At 38.6% G+C, this 11,277-nt stretch overlaps 1 long non-coding RNA gene across 3 annotated transcripts; it reads right to left on the bottom strand.

Moving 5' to 3' along the window:
* Window positions 1–2,454: 2,454 nt before the first annotated feature.
* Window positions 2,455–6,644, bottom strand: LOC137188406 (uncharacterized). 3 transcript variants are annotated; one of them, XR_010929388.1, is made up of 4 exons: window positions 6,499–6,644; window positions 5,508–5,910; window positions 2,896–2,960; window positions 2,455–2,738 (listed from the first exon to the last, which is right to left on the bottom strand). It is a non-coding gene; the product is annotated as an uncharacterized lncRNA (long non-coding RNA). The 3 variants fall into 3 exon arrangements; XR_010929387.1 differs by having other exon boundaries at window positions 2,455–2,960; window positions 5,508–5,573; window positions 5,757–5,910; XR_010929386.1 differs by having other exon boundaries at window positions 2,455–2,960.
* Between the last annotated feature and the right edge of the window lie 4,633 nt (window positions 6,645–11,277).

Raw genomic sequence — 11,277 nt, 5'->3', positions numbered from 1 at the left:
CATTTTATAGACCATTGAGAAAATAATTACAAGATTATATGAAAGTATAATGAAAGTAATCCTTAGTTGCAGCTCTAATGCCAGCTTTCAAGTCATAATTATGAAACTAATTATAAAAACTGGGAAACTCTCTCCATTGATCCAACTTGGTGCTTGATAATTGGGGAGTCCTCACATCAGTCAAAGGCTGTCATTCATGGTGATTAAACCCAAATTTAACAAATGCATTACAGTATTTTTAACCATCAACTGTAATGATAAAACCAACTGCTCGCAAGTCATAGAAATATTTCACATTTCACATTCAATCCCACAAAGCCGGCAGTGTGGATGTAGACTTGATGTCTTGTTTACTTGTTTCTTGCAGTTTTATAGAAGTGCTAAATTGCTGCATTACCCCTTTATGTAGACAGAGCCTAAACTAGGATGTTACTAATGATGTATAAGGAATTTGTTTTATTGGCTAAGATCTTGCCGGAGATCATACCGGCCAATAATCTGTCAAACACTGACAACCGCTCATACAGAGATACAGACATTCAAGTTTTTTCTCATTTCCTGTTGTATCTGAACTCCCCCCGCTGTCTTCATTTAATCATATCACACTCCTTAAATCCAACACTGTCACACATCATTCACTTTCATTCTTTTTCCACCCACTCACGGACACACACACACACACACACACACACACACACACACACACACACACACACATGCAGTGCTCCCACAGCCGCCTATATGGCTAAATATTTAATGAAAGTGTCGTAGCAGCTTACTGTATTCAGATGGGATGCTGTTCTCTTTGCGCTGTTGATGGAATATTTATGCCCGATAGAGGAGATGGCTGCTTTAATGACAACCGGCCTTTGAAGTCATCTCTCTTGTCCTCAACACGGAGAGAGCAGCATCAGCAGAGAGAGAGAGAGAGGTGTACATACAGCGGGGTATGAAAGAGACACATTAGCAGCCATAGACTGCCCGCTGTTAATTGATCGCTCTCTGCTGAGGCACCTGATGTGCTGTTATTGCAGTGGGATTTCTCACAGTTTCCCCCCAAGGTGATTTGGGAGTTCAGACGCTGCTGAATCAGTTTTTTCGGCCTGCAGTCGGCGGGTCGCTGCGGCCGCAGGTGGCGGAGAGATGCACCTGTTTGTTAATGTGGCGCCTGATGCTGAAATATGAGTTTTGGATTCCTGGCAAAGAAAAATATGTTTTGAACAAATTTGTTGCATGTAGTTTATCTTTCTGAATTTGCTTAGTATATTTGTATGAGGAAAGTGTAGTCTACATGGCCAAAAGTAAATGGACACATCATTTTATGTACTTTTGTTCTGGGACAGTTTGTTATGGTTTTGGCTTCTTTATGCTACAGCATAGAATGATATTGTAGATCCCCAAGGGTTGAGATCAATCTTACAAGATGATGTAAAAAAAAAAAAAGTTCACAAATTGTGTTACTTGTGTGACTTTTCTTTGTTTTTCCTTTTTTATTTTGAAATACTGGATGATTTTACCTCTCCAGGCCTCAAAAACGCTCTTCATATGAAAATATCTCAGAGGGCAACATCAGTCTTATGTGCAACCTGTAACAAGAAGCTGTGACTGAACATTACTCTGCCTTAAAGTGTTGGGAAACACTATTTTAGTTTGGTGAAGGTCTTCTTCATGCCCCAGCTCCATAAAGAAATGGTTTTTCCAGTTTGGGGAAAAATCAAAAGCAAATTTAAATGATGAGTTAACACATAAATCATTCAGATTAATGAAAAAGGAACCCATGTATCCGAACTCTAAAATACACTGCAGAATTGACGTTGTTCAGTTCATTCGCAGTGTGACAAGCTAACAGGACATCATGAAAAGACCAACAATTACCAAGGTTACTGAGGGAAACAGAGAGTGCAACATGCACATTTATGAACTCGCCCATTTGTAATATATTACTTCAGACACTGGGAACTTTCAGCATCTCTGCCTCCTAATGGTTGACAACCAGACGTCCAAATTTATTACTACTATTGTCGTTGGGTTAAAATTCCTTCTTCCTTAAAAGTCCTTTAGAGAATATTTAAAAAGGCTTTCATTTTGGTTTTCTAATTCTACTTTTTAACAATGTGACTTAGTTTTTCTTGTATACTTATGTATGCATATTACTCAGGTAGGTTTTTTCCTCCTTCCCCTGCACATTTTTGTTCCTGTTGTTTGTGTGTTTTTGTTCAATTTGTGCAAATAAATAAACTCATAAACTCAAGTATAGAAGTTCATTCTTGTCTGTGAGATGTGGTTAAAGTTCCCAAAAAGCCAGTGGGTGGCACTTTTTTGAGTTGAGATTACATTGATGCACGTCCTGTTAAATATTGAATTTAAATACATCATTATGGATTGAATATGTCATTCAATTAAAAGTGAAAGCCCTCTCTGCCTGAATAAGAACAAATCCCTGCAGCTGGAAGAGCTGAGAGCTGTTTCATCGCCCGTGGTTTTATAATCACATGTTCAATTATAACACATGGGGTGTAATGTTTGCATGTCCACATACTTTTGGCTATGCTGCGTAGTTGCCTACAGTATATAGAACCAACAATAAAGCCACTTCATTCTCTGATTTGAGCTCAGTAAGTATTGAATAAAAATTCATACCCCAGAAGAGTAAAAAAATACTTTTTCTTACTTTATTTGCAGACTTTGCCAAGTTGTTTGAAGTCCAGACAAACTGCAGCCAACACATATTAAAGCTTCTCAGTAGCTGGAGTCCAAGGAATCAGTGGGAATGTTAAGACAACAAAGCACAAGTGTAGGGAAAAAGAAAAGTCTCTCTGGGATGTGCAATCATTCCCTTCATTTCCCTGCTGCTTTCCTACAAGAGTTAAAAGTAAAATAACAAAAAAAACACACCTCTGCCTCACTGCTTTCCATCTAACCCAGTTCCTCCATTGTGTCTTGTGGTATTATTGAGGTATCTGAGGGGGGAGAAGAAAGAGAATGTGATATTCTGCTCCCAGATCTCAGCTGGAAATAAACCACCAGTGAACAAGGAAACAGGAATGTTTTTCTCTCTCAATCAGGAAACAAATCGATCAGCTTCAATCACACAAACTTTGAAAAATGTCTTTTTTTATGTTTGTACGTCAAGCTGTTCGTGTTCTTTCAGCGCAGGCGTGCTTGAAGCTGTTTTTGACTGTGATTTGAGGCTGATTTTTGGCTAAAGTCATGTGAGTGGAGGTTTTAACAGGCTCATTTGATTTCTAGAAATCCAAATTATATTCATATTTAACAGATTTGATGGTCCTGATCTATTGTGTCGGTGTGTCTAATCCCCAAATATCTCCATGTAAAAGGACAACAGTTACATAACTGCTGCAAAAACACAGCTGTTACTTAATCTGACACTGCTACACTTACACACTTTGGTAGGTTTTACTCATAATAAAATAATAAACATGGGCAGGGTTGTGGAAGGATTTTGGTCTGTTGAAAAGAAACAGCAAATGAACGGTGGTGTCTCGTGTCAAAGTCTGACGTTATTGTTCTTTTTTTTTTTTACCCTTCAAAGCACCTCGTCCTCGTTCCTCTGTGGACTCAATAACAACATCAAATTATTTCATCTTTTACTCTCAACAAACGGACAAGAGTTTTTTTTACAGCGACTGCAGGACTTTGTCACTGTTTGGTGCATCATAATCATCACAGTAGGAAAATGTGTCTTTTGAGGCGGACGGAGAGTCAGAACTGAGACACACAAAAACTAAAATATATATACATACATGTACTTTTGCTCTTTTTAACCATCATGATTCTGCTGGTGTCAGTGCCGCCAGGTCAGGTTATTGACTGTGTCAGTGTGTCAGTTGGTTTTTCACAGATCTGATTCAGATCAGAACCATAAGACCAAGATCGGAGTACTTAACAAAAAACAGAAAAAGTAAAGAAAAAATCAGTAGAAAAAGAAAAGCAGCAGCTTATACACAAAGTCCTTTTTAATAAGTTTGCTATTATAGATTAGTAGATATATTACAGTAGTTTAATATTTATTACTTTACATTTTACATTGTACATCTTATATCTCTCTATATAGAGCTTGTTTTGTCCAAACACAACACAAAAGAATGATTGTTTGTGGTTTAATTGATGACCCGATATAAAGATGAAAAATAATCAAAACCCTTTTCGGGTAAATTTATGACCCAACAGAAATATAAAGATTATGTTGTTCCTGGTCACAATAACCATATTTTAGAACGAGTGTATAAAGCAACACTGACGCTGAGTTAAAACGAGCTGCTGTCCAATGATTTTTATATATAAATACCAGGGAAAGTTAATCCAATACTGTGTCGATGGTAGATATAGTTTACATACACCAACACTTCAGCCTGATTTACTTTAGTATTAACATCAGTCACTTTATCACATCAATAAGGCTTTTAGAGTTTCACTATTGGACTATTATTTGCACAGATATTTGCATAATTCTAGTATTTGATGTAAGGTTTTCTAGGTTTTCTCATTTGTATAAAGCTTTTGAATCATATTTTCTCTATTTACTTTGAGTTTTCTTGTCTCTGTGCTGCTGTGACATGTGAACATCCCCTGAGGGACAAATAACTTTTTTATCTTGATGAAAATGCATCAAGTCTAAAAAAAACACATTAGCATTCTGACAGATAAAAAGGATGAAAGTTGTTAGGCACGCTTTATAAATGACCCTAATGTATTTCAGCTTTGTAATATCATTTGTAGAGCTGAAAACAATTTTAGTGTCATTTTAATTTTTCAAATCATCTCAATTTGGAGCGAAACGTCATTTAATGACGTAAGACCGCATTAACGTTGAAGGAGAGCTGCTTCAATTTCAGAGGAGCGACGTTATTTATGACTGAGTGTGCTGAGTTTGTCGCTCAGCTTTCTCACCCAATAATACCATAAATCAGAATTAATTGCTTCGGGTGGAAACATCAATATGTGGCCTTTGATTTCATTTCCGTGTGCGCTAATACAATTTGAGTGCTTCCCGAGGTGCCGTAGTCAATGCAAATGGAACAATAAAAAACGCAGCATGCAAGAGATTGGGGAAAATATAACAAGTCTTTTATTGCAATAATGTTCCCCGATGACGGTTACAGCAGTGTCAGAAATACACAGCGCGGTCGTTTATAAGTTTACGACGGTGACGTCTTCATGAGGGAAATTTGTGTTTTCAGCTTCTTTCCACTCAATCATTTTTATCCCAACGTCTCTCCTCATACTCTCTCTCTTTCTCTCTCTGTCTGCAGATTTCATTGTTGTTTTATTGTTTGTGCAGCACTGAGATGTTTGTATATGAGACACACACACTGTCAATCTGTGTGAAAATGCATCCGACTGTTTGTGTGTGCAGTCGAGTGGTTTGTCATTCTGATTGCATTCAACCAAGATTGTTAATCTGCCATCACAACAATGCTATTTACAGACCAGGATGTTATTTAACACTTTGTCTGACTGCCTTTATGTGCAGATACAGTAAAAACCTGCAGATTTGTTGTGATCTCTTCAGGTATGTAACTATGAGAAGGGATGCTTTCTTTGTTCAGCACCTACCGCACAAAGAGAGAGAGAGAGATTAAAGAGAGCGGTTGAATGAGAAATGAGTTGGAGATAAAGATTGCAGCAGCAGAGCGCTGTGCTGCTGCGGCGTCAGACTCCGAGCCAGCGAGCAGCAGAGGACAAAGAGAGACACAACAGTCAGAGAAATATGAGGACAAACCTCCACATCACACCTGTGCTATATTAGCCTCTTTCTCCTCCCCTGGGTTTCCTGTGATAAATCTACTGCATCTCTCCCAGACGACCTCTTACTTATCTACATCCTCTCTGCTGCTACAGACCCCACAGAGCTGGAACACATAGAAAGTGAACCTCCAGTATTCTCCTCTGGAATAAAACACACCGAGTGTCAGATATATTGTTAACTTTACCTTCCAAAAGCCATTTGGATACATGATACCTAAAATAGAAACTGTGCTCTTTTGGACAATCTTCAGAAATACAAAGGTGAAATAAACATTCTTTTACCTTGCTTTTTTTTTAAACATTTTTTTTATGAACATTACTTGATTATTTGGAGGTGACAGTTCATATATCTGTTTTGTCTTGAGTCTCTGTGTCCATCCATGTCATATTTATAATGAAAACTATAAAGTTTAATAAATGAATCTACTCTTTAATACATTAAAGTATGAATTCCACCTTAGTCAGGAGCTGAGATGACCGTTACTACTCATCCTCTGCTAAGCTAGGCTAATTACCTTTTTACAGGAATAGTGTAGATACTGAAAGTGTGTGTGGTTTTGACTCCGAGGACCATCTTCCTAGCTGCTAACAATCAATGCTGCTTAACATTTGAAAGAAAAAGAGTTATTGACATGCTTATTTTGAACCTTGTCCGCTTTTAATGCTAAGCTAGGCTAACAACATCCTGACTCCAGTGCTGTGTCTCAAATCGCAAACTTCTGTACTTACACTTAACATTTTGAGTGCATAAGATTTTTAGCTCTGAGCACCACTAAACTGTTGTCGGATATAAGCCATCAGTATGTTTTTTGGGTTAATGTAGCAGTCTGTAATGATTTGGTAGCACGAACGCTAACGTGAATGCTAACGCTAGCTAATGCTAATTTGCAATCGTCAATTCCAGTGAGTGCACAACAGCCGTGTTTGATTTGAGACAACACTACTCTGTCCAAATTTGTGCACTACGCCAATAATATATAGTGTACATAGTGTTCTACATGACAGTGTACTAACAGAAGTATGTGATTTGAGACACAGCTCAGCTCTGTATTTAACACACAGAGATTGATATTAATCTTGTCATCTCACTCCTAAAATGTCGACTTTTCCTTCAAGTAGATTGAAGCGTAAAATATACATTGATATAGCTGAGGGGGGACTTAATTACGGGGGACAAAATTAATAACCATTATCCACTATATAAACATAATGTTGTGTGCATCTGTGTCCATTTTGGAGTCTAATCATTTAGTTTCCAAACCAGATCAGATGGCAGATCAGAAAACGCTCATTAGTCATTTGTAGAACAGTCGTTATTGTATCGATCGCTTTAGAAGTCACAAGCATACGACCCACTTTGTTGCTTAAAGAAGAGAGCTTCTTGAAAATGTTTTAATTGATGTTCTAGATGTTTATGAAATCACTAATAAAGCAGGGCACTGTACCGAGGGATAAAATGGCCATCACCGAACACGTCGATACGCAGCACATTTCAAGCTCTTCAGGCTGCGTTCTGCGTTTTTATGGACCCAAAACAACGTTCATTTCCAGTGACAAGAGCACCAATCAGATCAATTTAACAAACATCCTTCAGCTGCTGCCTGAGTCCGATCTGTCCAGTCGGATTCCCTTACAGGACGCTGCAGTTTCCTGATGAGCTGGTTAACCGTGAGCAGAGTCCCAAGCTCTGTATAGTACTCATGGAAAATATAATGCATGGTACGAGGTTTTTATCATCACACATTCTCACCAGATATCCACATGCAGAACAAGTCCTTATTAGAGAGAGAGAGAGAGAGAGAGCGAGGGCAGAGGGAGGGAAGCCCCAGGTTTCCAGCTTTTACCTTTTCATGCAAAACTTGAAAATGGAAAGAAAGAGGAAGAGGGGAGGAATATATATCGTAACTGACATATGGAAGGACTGTCAGAGAGGCTTAAAAGAAACAAAAGGTGAAGAGCAGCAAGAGAGACGGCCAATTTATTAGTCAAACTCATCCTTATTTGAGTTATATTTAATTGTATTTTAATACTCAACCAGTGAAGTGTCACTAAAGAGAGCTGAAAGCAAATTATGACAGGATAGGACCCTCATGTCGTCTCCCTTCTTCTGTATAAGTGGCATTTCCAGATTTACCCCCCCTCTCCCCAACCATGACAAACAGAACTGTTTAGATTCAGCTTTAATGGATGGAAATAGCTAAAAGCTTTCCCAGCCTGCTGTAAACCACCGATTCTGCTCGGAAAGATTTCTCAGAGACGACAGAACCCTGCAGGTGTCAAGAGGAAACATTTGTGATCATTTGTTTCTTCAAATGACTAATTCCTGCCAAAAAAAAAAAAAAAGCTTTAAACACAGCTGGCATCATGGAGGTGGTGCTGGTAACTGCAAGATGAATGTATAGTCAGAAAAAATAAACCAATACATGATTATGGATCAATATCTCTCTAATATTGACACCCACAAATGTAAAACAGGCTTCACTTTAGACAAAAACTTTAAAATAATGATACATGTGTCATTAATACATCAAGAACATTACATAATACTTTATATACTGTAAATATATAAAGAAATATTTCACCGTGGATCAAAGTTGTGGAACATCCATACAAATGACATTGTCTAAAACTAAATATTTATATCTATAATATATTATGCGATTATTTGTATCTATGCATTTACATGTAATTTGAGATGGAGCTTATTTTAACTGCTTTATACTGATAATTTGCATTGGAGTCACTTACAATTAAGAGTCACATTGGTAATAATAGTGGGTCAGAATGCTTTCACATTAATGCAACAGTAAAGAGTTAAATGTGTGCTTTGTTCACTGTAGGAAATTAATCACTCTCATACAACACATGCAGAATATCACATGAGCATTGAGGCTCTTTCCCCTAACGGTCAGAATGAAAATGTACATAACCTGAATGACAAAAAGCTGTTATTTTAACAGATGAAGTCAGCTATCTTACATATTCTGTGTCTGAAAATCATTTTACAATAATTTCAGGAGTCTTCTGCAGATCTTTTTAGAGTCCTTTGGGCAGATCTGAACATAGCATGTGTACTCGGAGCAAAACAACCACACAGAGATGTTTTAGAGGAAGTGGTCTCGGAATTCTGGAGCACTTTGTTGGTGGTGGGAACGTGATCCGACCTCAATCTGACTGACTAAAACTAAAACAAAAGTTGTTAGCAGCTATGCAGAGCATGAATCGAGGTCTGACCAGGACTAACAATGACGTATGTTGCATTCTTGATCTTTGGGCAGAAAGGAGCTTCATCAGGAGCTTCATCAGGAGCTTCATCAGGAGCTTCTTCCTGTCTTTACGTTCTTGCTTCCACCTCAGACACATCTGACCAATGAGAGGAGAGAACGTCCTCACCTGACTTTCAGTGATGAATTTTGGTTTGCTTGATTTTTACCAGCTGATCCGCTGATTCGTACCAGAGCAAATGTCTTTATATTCTCCTCAGAAGGTTCACGAGAGTCAACAGTCTACTGTATAACACAACACATGATAATTTCATGGCAAGTAAAATCTAATAAATCCTCCACAGTTTAGATCTCCCCCGCGCTTTGACAACATTCACAACAACACGGGCCCCCCGCGCACCGCCACGGGGAAGTCAAACATATCGGGAAAAGATACAGTTAGCAGCTATATCACCCATAAAGTTTTAATGAACTTTATGTGGTTTCACCTGTCAGATTAGACCCGCAGGGGGAAACTCATACAGCGAGAGGTTTACTCACAGTGTCACAGCTAATTCACTGTTATTTCAAGAGAAGAGTGCTGCTATCACAAGCAAAGAAAGCTGTGAAATATGGATGCTGTGTACATACCGAATGTGTTTTCCCTCCACTAATTACATGGTATCCCCACCTCTCCGCTCCGAGCCCCCGGAACACTTTTCAAGTTGCCTCGAGCCTTTTCCCATCATTTTGTGTGGAGATAAGGGCATCAGCGTGGCTGCTTTTTTCTCTAAGTGCATCCCTGTTATCGTTCTGTTCCATATGTAGAGTGTTTACTCCACGACGCATGTGGCATGAATGTAAAATATCCTCTTCCATTACTGTAAAATATTCCAGACATTAATGCATTCTTCTCTTATTTATCCTGCGCTAAGAAATAGAAATTAAGGTCAACGGCTCTGACAGGTTTGTGCAAGGAGAGACACAATGAGAGAGAGTGTGTGTGTGTGTGTGTGTGTGTGTGTGTGTGTGTGTGTGTGTGTGTGTGTGTGTGTGTGGAAATATGAATAGTAAAGAAAAGGAAGGTGGAGAAATTGTCATTATCAATTTGAGGGAGATAATGACTGTAAGATTCAAGAGGATTTAAGTAGGTTTTTTTCTTTTTTAAAAAACAGGAAAGGAAGGGCAGAAAGAAGACAAGAAGAAAAGAAGGAAAGAAGGAAGGAAGGAAATAAGGAATAAGAAAGGAAAGAGGGAGGGAAGTAAAGAAGGAAATGTAGCAGGAAGGGGCGAAAGAAGGAAGTATAGAAGAAAGGAAGGATGAAAGGAGAGAATGAAAGAAAAAGGGAAAAAGGCACAGAAATAAATGATGAAGAAAAGGAGGAAGAAATAAACAAGGAAGGAATAAAAGGACGAAGGAAGGAAGGAAGGAAAGAAGGATGAAGGCAGGAAAGAAGGAAGGAAGGAAGGAAGGAAGGATGAATGAAAGAAAGAAGGAAGGAAAGAAGGATGAAGGAAGGAAAGAAGGAAGGAAGGAAATAAGGAATAAGAAAGGAAAGAAGGAAGGACATGTAGAAGGGAGGGGTGAAAGAAGGAAGTGTGGAAGAAAGGAAGTTCAGAAAGACTTAATGAAGGAAATAAGGAAGTGAGGAGCTGACATGTCGTATATTAGTTTACATGCATACTGATTTGTGTCTGCAGATGAATGATGGAGTCGCCGGATGTTACTTGGAAGTTAGCTGGAGGTCACATCACTTTGTGCTCATTAGTTTTTATGTTCTGCTAATTATTTTGTGGTTAATGAACTTTTACAGAAAAGCAAAAAGCTTCTTAGTATTCAGAAAAACACACAGCAACAACAGCAGCATCCCTCCGGTCATCATGAAGTGTTTACTCTTTACTATATTTACTGTGTGTGTGTGTGTGTGTGTGTGTGTGTGTGTGTATGTGTGTGTGTGTGTGTGTGTGTGTGTGTGTGTGAAGCAGAGAGGACCAGGCTGAGCAGCAGCTGATGAAAGAACAGCAGGGAGCCAAAGAATAAGATCAGATGAAGATAAGAAGAGCTTTTGTACTGTGTGTGTGTGTTTGTGTGTGTGTGTGTGTGTGTGTGTGTGTGTGTGTGTGTGTACGATGACACTTTGTGTCCGACACCAACGATGAGGATCTCTGTAATTGCACTTAATGAGAACGAGGGGCGACGTTCTCGAATGACGAGTGTGTGTGTGTGTGTGTGTGTGTGTTTGTGTCAGAGGATGGTTTCTCTTTGTGTGTGTGTGTTTGTGTCAATGATCATGTTGTGTTAAAA

The sequence above is a fragment of the Thunnus thynnus genome, chromosome 8, assembly GCF_963924715.1.
Source record: "Thunnus thynnus chromosome 8, fThuThy2.1, whole genome shotgun sequence".
In the NCBI taxonomy this organism is placed as follows: domain Eukaryota; kingdom Metazoa; phylum Chordata; class Actinopteri; order Scombriformes; family Scombridae; genus Thunnus; species Thunnus thynnus.
Note: the sequence above shows the minus strand (reverse complement) of the source record. Positions and strands in the feature narration are given on the sequence as shown.